This window comes from Molossus molossus, unplaced genomic scaffold (assembly GCF_014108415.1).
Source record: "Molossus molossus isolate mMolMol1 unplaced genomic scaffold, mMolMol1.p scaffold_m16_p_12, whole genome shotgun sequence".
Taxonomy (NCBI): domain Eukaryota; kingdom Metazoa; phylum Chordata; class Mammalia; order Chiroptera; family Molossidae; genus Molossus; species Molossus molossus.
This window is the reverse complement of record NW_023425347.1, coordinates 56,601,816-56,612,600: the sequence shown is the minus strand read 5'-3', so window position 1 is coordinate 56,612,600 and position 10,785 is coordinate 56,601,816. Positions and strand designations below refer to the sequence as shown.

At 38.8% G+C, this 10,785-nt stretch overlaps 1 long non-coding RNA gene across 4 annotated transcripts; it reads right to left on the bottom strand.

The window, feature by feature from the left end:
• Nucleotides 1-280: 280 nt before the first annotated feature.
• LOC118627067 lies at nucleotides 281-10,305 on the bottom strand. Of its 4 annotated transcripts, XR_004959001.1 has the most exons (6): nucleotides 10,201-10,305; nucleotides 10,065-10,124; nucleotides 5,471-5,674; nucleotides 4,635-4,785; nucleotides 1,578-1,675; nucleotides 281-444 (listed from the first exon to the last, which is right to left on the bottom strand). It is a non-coding gene; the product is annotated as an uncharacterized LOC118627067 (long non-coding RNA). The 4 variants fall into 4 exon arrangements; XR_004959002.1 differs by lacking the exon at nucleotides 1,578-1,675; XR_004959003.1 differs by lacking the exons at nucleotides 1,578-1,675; nucleotides 4,635-4,785.
• Between the last annotated feature and the right edge of the window lie 480 nt (nucleotides 10,306-10,785).

The window sequence follows — 10,785 nt, the reverse complement described above, 5'->3', positions numbered from 1 at the left end:
ATTGAAAAGGCACTCTACGGAAAAAAGGGAACATTCTTTGTAGACCACACACTCTGATAGGGACTCGCTGTTTCAGCTGAGAACTAACAGAGGTCAAAGAAAGAATGGGAAAAACATGTAGAAACATCGAGATAAATAATAATAGTAATAAAGAGTCCGTGGCATTTTAGAAGGGTGACTATATCTGTTATGTTAAGAACTTTCATTAGGAAAAGAAGGGTATTAAATGGAATGATGAAGGAGAGGAGCAGCTCAATGAATACATTGAATGAGTATTTATTGGAGAAGACAATGGGGAAATTCCTGTTCCAAGGACACATTTTATGGCAAAGCAGAGAACGGCCTTGACAGAGATTCTTCAGTCTCTGAGGAGAAAGGGATGGAGCAACTTGAGGGACTCTGTGCAATAAATCACCAGGACCAGATGGTATTCATCCATGGGTTCTGAAGGAGATAAAGTGGGAAATCATGAGTTCAGTGACAAGGATATATCATAGATGCTTGGAAACAGACAATATCCCCAAAGATCATGAAATCATTAATATGATGTCCCATATGTATGGGGGGGGGCGGTTATGCGTGCACATGTGTGCATGTGTACATGCTCCTTGAATGTTCTGGGGTGTTTGGGAGGGGTGGAGGGAGATTTTCTTTTTTTCAAGAACCAAGAAATATTCCTTGATGAAACAAAGAACAGGGGATATTTAGGCAAGAGAAAGAGCATGAAAAGAAACAAGACCAAATTTTAAGGTGTTTAATGATATTTAAGCAGTTATTTTCCGGGTTCTCTGAGAGGTGCTAGGGATGTGGAGATAGATAAGCATGCCCTCTTGCTAATGGGAAGGCTTACAGCCTAATGGTTTCAGTTATTCTAATGGTCTTGCTATTGCTTTGGATGACAATTGGCAAGGTAGCATCTTCAAATACTACCAGAGGATACAAGAAACACCTGGTAATTTTGTTCATCCTTAAAAAATTATAACGTTTCAGGTTGTTGGGCAAAAGGTGGGGCCTGAAAGCAGGGATAGAGTTTCACCTTCATCTCAGAGGAGCCCAATTCTATGTCTTAAGAGTTATTTAGTAATAATAATAATAATGAAGCAGCTAACATTTCTTGAGTGCTTACTATGTGCCAAGATCCTGCTCAGTTCCTTACCTGTATTATCTAATTTAATTCTCATCACATTAAGTGGTAGACCTAAAATTTTAATCTTTGTAGTCCTGTTCCAAGGTCCATGCTTTTAGCCATTACTCTATACTGACCATATAGACGTTTTATTTATAAAAAGAGAAAAAATGTTTCACAAAACAACTTCTGCCCTTGTTACATGTGATTCTCTTCTGTTTCATGAAAGGGATGAGTATCCCAGATCCACCAAATTGATTTCAGCCCCCGTCCCCTCGTAGGTCAGAGTCTATAGTTTCTTTAAAGAAATGAGTAAATAAATAAATAACCACGTTCTCTTTGATTTGAGAAAGTCTAAAGCTAAATGAAAGCTCTGGTATTAAAATCGTAACACACTGATAAAGGTGAGTCAGAATTAAATTGTCTTAGACCACTTCAAGATGCTTTTTACCATGGGGACAGGCACAGTTCTTCTCCTCACTGTCTCATGCTTCTCCCTTAGTGCCAGGTAGAACCAAGTCCTCTGGCTGTTTTCATTGGGAAAGAGCCCTAAAAGTTAAAAAAATCATTACTTATGTTGATCTGAAATCTGACCACCTGAAACATCTACCTACTGAATCTAGTTATACCCGCTGGGGACACACAGAATATTCAAGTAATTCTTCTACCCAACATCCTTCAAATATTTGGAATGCAGACATGTTCCTCCTGGATGTTTTACTCTTCAGAATAAACATTTCCTGGTCCTTCAACCATGTGCGGATAGAGACAGAAAATCCAATCCAAACTGGCTTCAGCAAAAAGAGGTTTCATCAGCTCAAACAGTAGAAAAAGCCAAGAACGGTTCTAGCTCCTGGCGCAGTTTGATACAGGGCCAAAGGAATGTCACCAGAATAGACTTTCTATGTCTCTCAGCATTGCTCTTCCATGTTGGTTTTCAGTGCCCCTTATAATCTAGCTGAGGCAGCCCAGACCTTACATCGTCTCATGAATAAAGTACAGCAAGGGAAAAATGAGTTTCTTTCCCAGAAGTTTCAGGAAAAATTATCTTCCATCTCATTGGCTCTGGCTGGGCCACGTGCTCAATCTCCCAGCTATCACTGGGGCCAATGGCATTGATTAGCCAAGCTTAAGCCACATGCCTACCTCTGGAGCTGTATGGACTGAGAGAGTAGAGGGGGTGATCTTGAACAGGGAGATTGTTAAACATAGGCTGGGTACTAAAAAGTGTCTATTAGAGACTGTTGTTCCCATTTCATAGTTCCAAATCACTTTATCAAAGTGGCCTACTGAACACCATGACACAGACCACTTTGCCTCGGAACTTCTCACACGTCATGGGGAGAGGGATTGGAGCTAGGCCAGAATGCCACAGTCATGTCTCCTCAGACACCACGGGGATGCTTCAGTGAAATAGTAACTCCTACTTGGTCTTCAGGTGTCACCTCCTCTGTGTAGCTTTTCCTGTATCCTTCAGGCAGAATGAGCCACTTCCTTCACAGAGCTCCTATTGGCACGAAAACTATGCTGCAGTTATTTGTGTTGCAGGCTTATGTTTCTCCTGACAGTGAGTTCCTTGGAGATAGGGATTTTTTAAATATACATTTCTGTGTCCTTTGCACCTAGAACAATGCCTGATAAAGAAGGCATACAATGTCCGCTATTTGAATGAATTATCCTGAGATAGTGGAAGAGGATCCTCCATAGCAACTCTGTGAGATGAGATCACCTGTATCTTAGTCCGTGTGGGCTTAAGTATCCACACCCATAAAATCACTGGGGAAAAGAAGTTTCATGTTCTCCTATACACTGAGGCACAGGTGGTAATAAACCAAAACTGAGTATTAGGCATAGACAGTCCAGGAAGTAGTAGGCATAGACAGTCCAGGATAATAAACAAACTATTATCAGAAATTGCGACAGTGATTACAGATTTAGGCAGCTAAGTGAAAAAGAGTCACAAATGTTAGAGATTACAGTCAATGAGAACTCAGTTGCTTGCGGAATTAGTAGGTACTGAGCTAAGGACTAACTCGGTTTACTCTGTTACTTTTTAAATGGCCAGGGGTGCCAAGAAAGGGCAGAAGGGTAGCAATAAGTCTGCAGAAAACTGGCCTTGACTACGGCCAATACAATATCTGATTTCCTACCCTCAGTTGAGGTGGGAAGAAGAGATTCAACAACAGGTATTTCCTAAGCACCCCACGCCAGGTATAGACGAATGAAACAACACAGTCCCCCATCTCGAGCCTCACACACTGTTGGCCAGAGCTGCAAGAATTACTCTACCCTGTCTCACATATGTAAGACTGAGGCAATACTTACAAAATGCCTTAAACTCAGATAAACGTTATATAAATGAAAACACATTTAACTGAGAAAATTGTTGTGTTTATTAACCTTTCAAAGCACCAATGTTATGTTAGCGGGATGCACATGATACCAGTGTGATTCCTTTGCCTCAAATAGGAGTCAGGTAAACACGAGAACAGAAGCTCTCTGTAATCCGAGACCCACGCCCATGGCATTGTCACTGGCTGCTCACTGCTCGCCCCCTGTAGGAATCCATCAGCACCACGCCCCAGCCACACGTTGTGCCCCATCACACTTTGTGCCCCATCACACTGAGTGTGGCAGGGATACGAGATAGCCAAGAATGATGCTGATGCTTTTCTTTCTGCCTCTTGAAGATAATCATTATTCCTACAATGACAATTTGTAAGCGCAACCTAATTACAGCCAAATTGATTAAGAGTTGCATAATCTAAGGATTAGCATTCAGGCAAATGCTACTTAATTTAGCCACCAAGGACTCGGGAGGAAACAGCTGTGTGATTCAGGAAGTTGTTTAGAGTGAAAGGGCGATTTTTGCCAGTAAAATCCAGCCTTAGTAAATTACTTAGCCTTGTCGCTTTCTTCTTTGAATTCCCAAGCTTGAAACTTTCTGGGATCAAATAATCCAAAGGCACAGTTCCTGTGTCTGGGAGGAAGGCGACAGTATTCTAGGCATCGGAGACAGTCTTGGGCTCTACCCCTTCCTGACAAGGAAGGAGCCCGAATTCTCTTAACCATAGATGTCTTAGCCACGAAATAGGGATGATAAGCAATACCTCACAGGGCTGTTGTGGGGAATAAATGAGCAACCACACATGCAGTTTCCAACCCAGGACTTGGGAACTTAGGGGTTTTAAATCAGTGTCTGTTCCTTTCCCTCCTTCCCTTGTCTTCTAGAACCTTTTATAAACTTTTAAAGCTCTGTTGTTTTTTTAGCCACTAAACTGCTTAAGGTAAGTAAATGAATGAGGTATTCATTTTAAAAGAGGAAAATTTTTTCTTTCATTATATTTTACAACATATAAGTACCATTACCAAAAAGCCTAAGAATGATGGTGAGAAAAGAAAGCAAGGTATTTGTGTGGGCTCTCCACGTAAGTTAAAAGGCCATTCTTTTATCGTTGGTCAATAAGAGAGAAAAGGGGGAACTGGGGCAGACAAAAATTTGGGGTACCTAGTATGTGATAGACAGTTGATTGGCATATTGCACACATTATTTCATTCAGCAGCATCTTGGTATTCTATGACGTCTCAGCTCTGCTCCCTACTAGCTGTGTGTGACCTTGGGCAAGTTGCTTGATCTTCCTGTGCTTTAGTTTCAACATCTGTAAAGTGAGAAAAATTATAGCACTTACCTCTTAGGATGGTTAGAATTAGAACAGTGCCTGGCACATGGTGAGTATTCAATAAATGTTAGTTGTTGTTTAAAAATCATAGTAAGAACAAGTGTAACAATAATATTTCAAAACCCTTAACATCAAGTGTGGCACATAGTAGTTGGTCAATAATGCTACCTATTACTACTTAGATAATAGAAGTAAAATATGATTTTAAAAGGTATTCTCGTTCGTCAAGTTTATTCTACGTAGGAGCTGCCTCTATGTTAAGCAGAAATACATGAGCGTCCACTCTGACTTTATTTTTACAGATTATCAAACCAGAAGATAACAAATGTCTTGCCCGCTTCATACTACATCTCTTTTGGAGTCCATCATGAGTTGGATAAATGTTCTGATATCAGGCCATTAGGCAGAATTTCTAAGGATAGCAATGCTTAAGTTCCCTCTGTGTTTTTTTAATCCTCACCCGAGGGTATTTTTCCATTGATTTTTCTTTTTAGAGAGAGAGGAAGGGAGTGAGACAGAGAGAGAGAGACATAAATGTGACCAGGGGTCAAACACAAAACCTAGGTATGTGCCCTGACTGGGAATCGAACCCGAAACCTTTCGGTGTAAGGGACAGTGCTCCAACCAACCGGGCCACGAGGCCAGGGCCCCTCTGTGCTCTTACCTTCATTTACTGCCATAAAACATCCAGTCAGTGCCGAACGCCTCCAGGATGGCGTGGCCACTCTTTCAGCGCAAAGACTCAGCAAAGCAAACAACGTGTGAAGCGCCAGCCTCACGTGCCTCGTCTCAGGTTCACTAAGTGCCTTGGCTTCTCTGTACCCGAACTGATCTCCACCAGCCCACAGGACACATTCAGTCGTGGTCCCTGATGGAATGAAGGATGTTAATCTGCAAAACCATGTATGTGCCAAGGAAAACTGTGTGCTATTCAGGCTTGGGCTCACTGCAAATATTTACTCTTTAGTCATTTCTGCTGGTAACTTTAATTAGAGAAGAATACATGTCTCTTAAATAATTTTCAAAATGTGACAGCAGAAAGAGTTCAAGGTTACCACGTAAATAAATACAAAAGCAGTAAGTCTCATGGCCTTGATGATGTAAAAGGAATAGGACTGCCTGGATACTTAGAAAAACACTAAGCATGGAGGCTTGATTCCGAATGGACTTTCACACTCTCCTGTAAGTAACTCGCCCAACAATCAAGGTGCTTGCACTCCTGGGTGCTGTGAAGAATACAAAACAAGCTAGATTTCTTCTTTGCCTTCAAAGGGCGTATAATACAGTTGTAGAAGGAAAAGAAACCTGAGAAGGTTCAGAATATTTCATGGCTAAACTGGTGGTACTGAGAAAGCACCTCTGTAATTCTGAGCAATGAATAATGACTTTGAGCTAGATTTTAAAAGTACATAATAAAAAGTTGGAGTTCTCAAAGTACAAAAATACTGTAAAATTCACTTTAACCAGGTTAATAACTTCCCCCCACATTTATAATTTTATACATATTTCATGCAGTCTGTAGAATAATTTAGCTATGCTATACTATATCCTATATTCTTATGAATACTATTAAAAAATACATATTCACATGAGCCACAAAGCTGTAATTCAACATTTCAACACCTATGGCTTTAAAAAAATTATGGAATTTTAGAGTGGATTCTCATCATTTCTGAACTCAAATAGAGCCAAACTCTTCTATTTCCTTTTCCAGAAAGTTAAGAAACACCTAAAACATTAAAAATATGATTAATAATTTAGTTCTTTAGATTATTCACCTTGTCTGAATTACCCAGCTTCCCTTCTTTCTAATGGAGAGCCGCCTGGCTTCTGGCCTTTACATATAAAGCATTTGTCATGTAGCAAGTGTCCAGCAGCTCTTACTGCTACGGCTGCTTTTGTTAGTACTGTTATTACTATTGCTACTTCTGCTACTGTTGTTACTGTTACTACTATTACTGCTGTTACAATTAGTGCTGCTGAAATGTGCCCTTTGTGAAACCTTTCTCTCCCTCCCTGCCCCATTCAAAACAAATTGTTTATTACACTCTTTTACTAGCTATATGATCTTGAACAAGTTATTAAACTTTTTCACAGTAAGTTCCTCACGTACAATGGAAACAATGGAGTATATATAGTACCAAGAATGCTTGTAAAGATTAAACATGATTATGCATATTAAATGCTTCATGTAGCCTGGCTGGTGTGGTTTATTGGTTGAGTGTCATCTCATGCACCAAGAGGTCACTGGTCTTATTCCTGGTCAGGGCACATGCCCGGGTGGCAGGATTGATCCCCAGTAGGGGGCATGAAGGAGGCAGCTGATCGATGTATCTCTCTCATCAATGTTTCTGTCTGTCTCTCCCTCTCCTTTCCTCTCTCTAAAATCAATAAAAAACATATTTTTTAAAAAATGCATCGTGTATTGTCTACAGTAGGAATTCTCAAACTTTTTAGTTTCAGGCAGGACCCTTTTATTGTCTTAAAATATCTTTTTTTTTCTTTATTGATTTTAGGGAGAGGGAGAGAGAGAGATAAACATCGATGAGAGAGAACATCAACTGGCCACCTCCTACATACTCTCTCCTGGGGATCAGGCCGACAACCTGGGCATGTGCCCTGATCAGGAATCAAACCGGTGACCTCTTGGTGCATGGGTCAACGCTCAACCACTGAGCCCCACCAGCCAGGCTAAAAATATCTTTTAAGAGCTTTTGTGTATGTGGGTTGTAGCTATAAATATTTATGATATTCAAAGGTAAAACTGAGAATTTTCTGTTTGTTAACTTATTTAAAAATAATAATAATAAACTTTGTTAAATGTTACATGAATTACATGTTAATGCAAATAATACATTTTATGGGGGTAACCTATATTCTCTCACTGAAGTAGTGAGAAGAGTGACCTTATTTTCTATTTATATAAATCTCTTTAATATCTATTGCTGTATGTTGTTTTTATTTAAGTATACAAAGAAAATCTGGCCTCACACAGACATGTAGTTGGAAAAGAGACGAGTATTTAAAAGTCTTTTCAGATAACTGTGGATATTTTTCTCTGATACTCTACCAATCTGACAAGTAGTAGTTAGGTTAGTTGAGATGCAGAATCTTAAATGACATCAATAAACTTTTCATGCTCTGTGGCATTAAAATACACTGGTCTATCCTATATTTTGAATGGGTCTTCTTTTCCCACATGATTTTACAACATCATGCATTGGTCATTTGCAAAGCATTGGTTCACTGAGTTATGCAAATCTCCATAACATTGACACATTTCATTACACGATATGAAAAAAATCACATTCATTAATAGCACCACAATTTCACTAGAAAGTCTTTAGTTTTGGGGAAGCTGACAAGTTCACAGTCCAGACACACAAATCTTCCAAAATTCTAATTTTCCCATGAAAGTTCAAATTTTATCATTGGCAACAAATATTGTCAGTTGTTTTTCCTTGAAGTGACAGGCTCACTTCATTCATTTTTGAGACAATGTCTGCCAAATACTATTTTTGAATAGATGTTGTTTCCCTGTCAGTTGTTCTTTCAAGTAAAAATGGTGTTCCAAGGGGACCATGTGGCTACTCACTCACACAAGACAACCGTCATGCTTTGGTGTGCATCGGAAGTGCTTTACATTTATTTCCCTTTTTGTCACATACAATATTGAATAGGCGTGAACTCAAGGGTCTGGATTTAATAAAATAATTTGTATTGCTTCATCAAGGCATTCGTCGGTGAAACGAGCATTGGCTTTCCATGGCAACGATAAACACGATGATACATTGGTGGCAGGTTTTGGTGTGACTACTTTGATTCATGTTAAGACACCAACAGTTTTACCCACTACTGCTTTTGCACCATTGGTACAAATGCCAACCCAGGAAAATAAGCAAATAATGTCTTAGTATTATTGTGAATACTGTTTTGACCTTGTAGACCTCCTGAAAAAGTCTCAGGGACCCCAAAGAACCATCAACTACACATTGAGAAGTGGTTATCAGCAGTACAGTATATGCTTTATAAATGTTAACTATTGTTATGATTAGCTATAGGAACTATATTTTTTAAATTAAAACTCTGGATTATAATATCTCCCATGATCTATATGCATGTGAATAGGTGCAGAAATGGAGACTGCCCCCTCCATATCATTTTTGTTCTTTTTTCGTTTTGCCTCATACTGTAGTCAGATGTATGCCCAACCACCAGACATTAAGACCCCGCGGACAGTGATAATACTTTACCTAATCCAGTATTTCAGTACCAGCACAGTGCTTTATACAGAGCAAGTGCTTAATAAATACTTGTTGAACAAATGATAAATGAACAAACTCAAATGAGTCCAACCTAGGCTCTCAGCCACTGTGGTGGATGACAGAGGTTGAAGTGGTAGATAGTTTATTTTTGTTCACTTTTTAGGTAGGCATTTCAACTATAGCACTCTTGTGTAGAAAATTAAATGTGTGTGATAATCAGCCAAGATTACCTTTCATAGGGAAATAACATTGACTTTTTCCTTATTAAGTGGAGAATAGATGTTAATTGTAGAAAATACAGACCACAAAAAAGAAAAAAGATGAAACAAGCCAAGCAGAGAAAGATAAATATCACATGATCTCACTTATTTGTGGAATATAATGAACTAAACAAACTGATGAACAAAATCAACCCAGAGACATAGAGGTGGGGTACAGTCTGATAAGCCTCAGAGGAGGGAGGTTGGGGGGGAGAGATAACCGCAGAACTTACATGCATGTATGCATGACCAGTGGACATAGACAACAAAGCTGGGGATGAGGCGGAGGCAGGGGAAGGTGAGAAAGGTTTCAGTGGGGGAAAAATGAGAAACATCTGTAACAAAAACAAATTAATAAATAAAAAAATTAAGAAAAAAAATTACTGGGAATTCCACCATCTAGAAATAACCTTTATGAAAATGTTAGTATCTTTTTTTTCTTTGTAGATACATTATCTCCAGTTTTGTTACCTTCTTTTTTCACCTAACATTATATCATGAATGTCCTTCTATACCATTACACATCCTTCTCCAATGTAACTTTTAATATGTACATAGCATATATTATTTGGATGCGGTTCAGAAATAATTGGGTAAGTGGTTTTTGTTTGGCTTTTACTTTTTTCCTGCATTACTCCTGTCCCATCTTACAATCAGCCAGAAAAACCACGAATCAGCAGTAACACAGAATGAAACAGTAGGTAAACTCAAAGGATCCACTGAGCATTTTTACCTTTCTATCATTGTCACAAGCACCACGGCAATGAATAATACACCCATAGCAGAAGCAGTCCTGAAAACAGAAAGAAATAAAAATTTAGAACACCCACAAATAAGATATTTTAAGATGTATCTAGAGAGAAATAAACCTGGATCATGTAGCCAAGAAGAAGAAATTCCCCTCTTGGGAAGCTGCATATGAAAAGTGCTCAGTGATGGGATGTATGGTAAACTGTTCAGATGGTCCATTGAAAAGTCAACTCAGAAGCTGCAGGAAATGAATGGGCAGAAACATAAAGACTATAATAAGTAGAAGCTGAAGTATAAAGAACTCTATTACTGCACTGCTGAAAGGGACATTTAGGTGGAGGTTAAGGGCATCCCATTCTAAATTCTGTTTCAGTTCTTTGAAAGATACTCTCAATCTTGAACGTTCTCCTTAACTTCAAAGATAGCCAGTACAGTCAGCTGAGTATAAAATAAACAACAAACTAAGAATACTACCAAAGAGATAAAGTCAACAGGCAACAGTGATATTGTAAAAAAGAGGAAAAGGGAGTGAAACTGGATGTCCCTAAAAAGAAAATATATCCATATATATAGATCTATATATAGTCTCTCTCTCCTCTCTCTCTACACACACACATATATATGTATATGTATATATGTATGTATATGTGTGTGTGTATATATATGTATGTATATGTGTGTGTGTATATATATAGCCTAAGTAT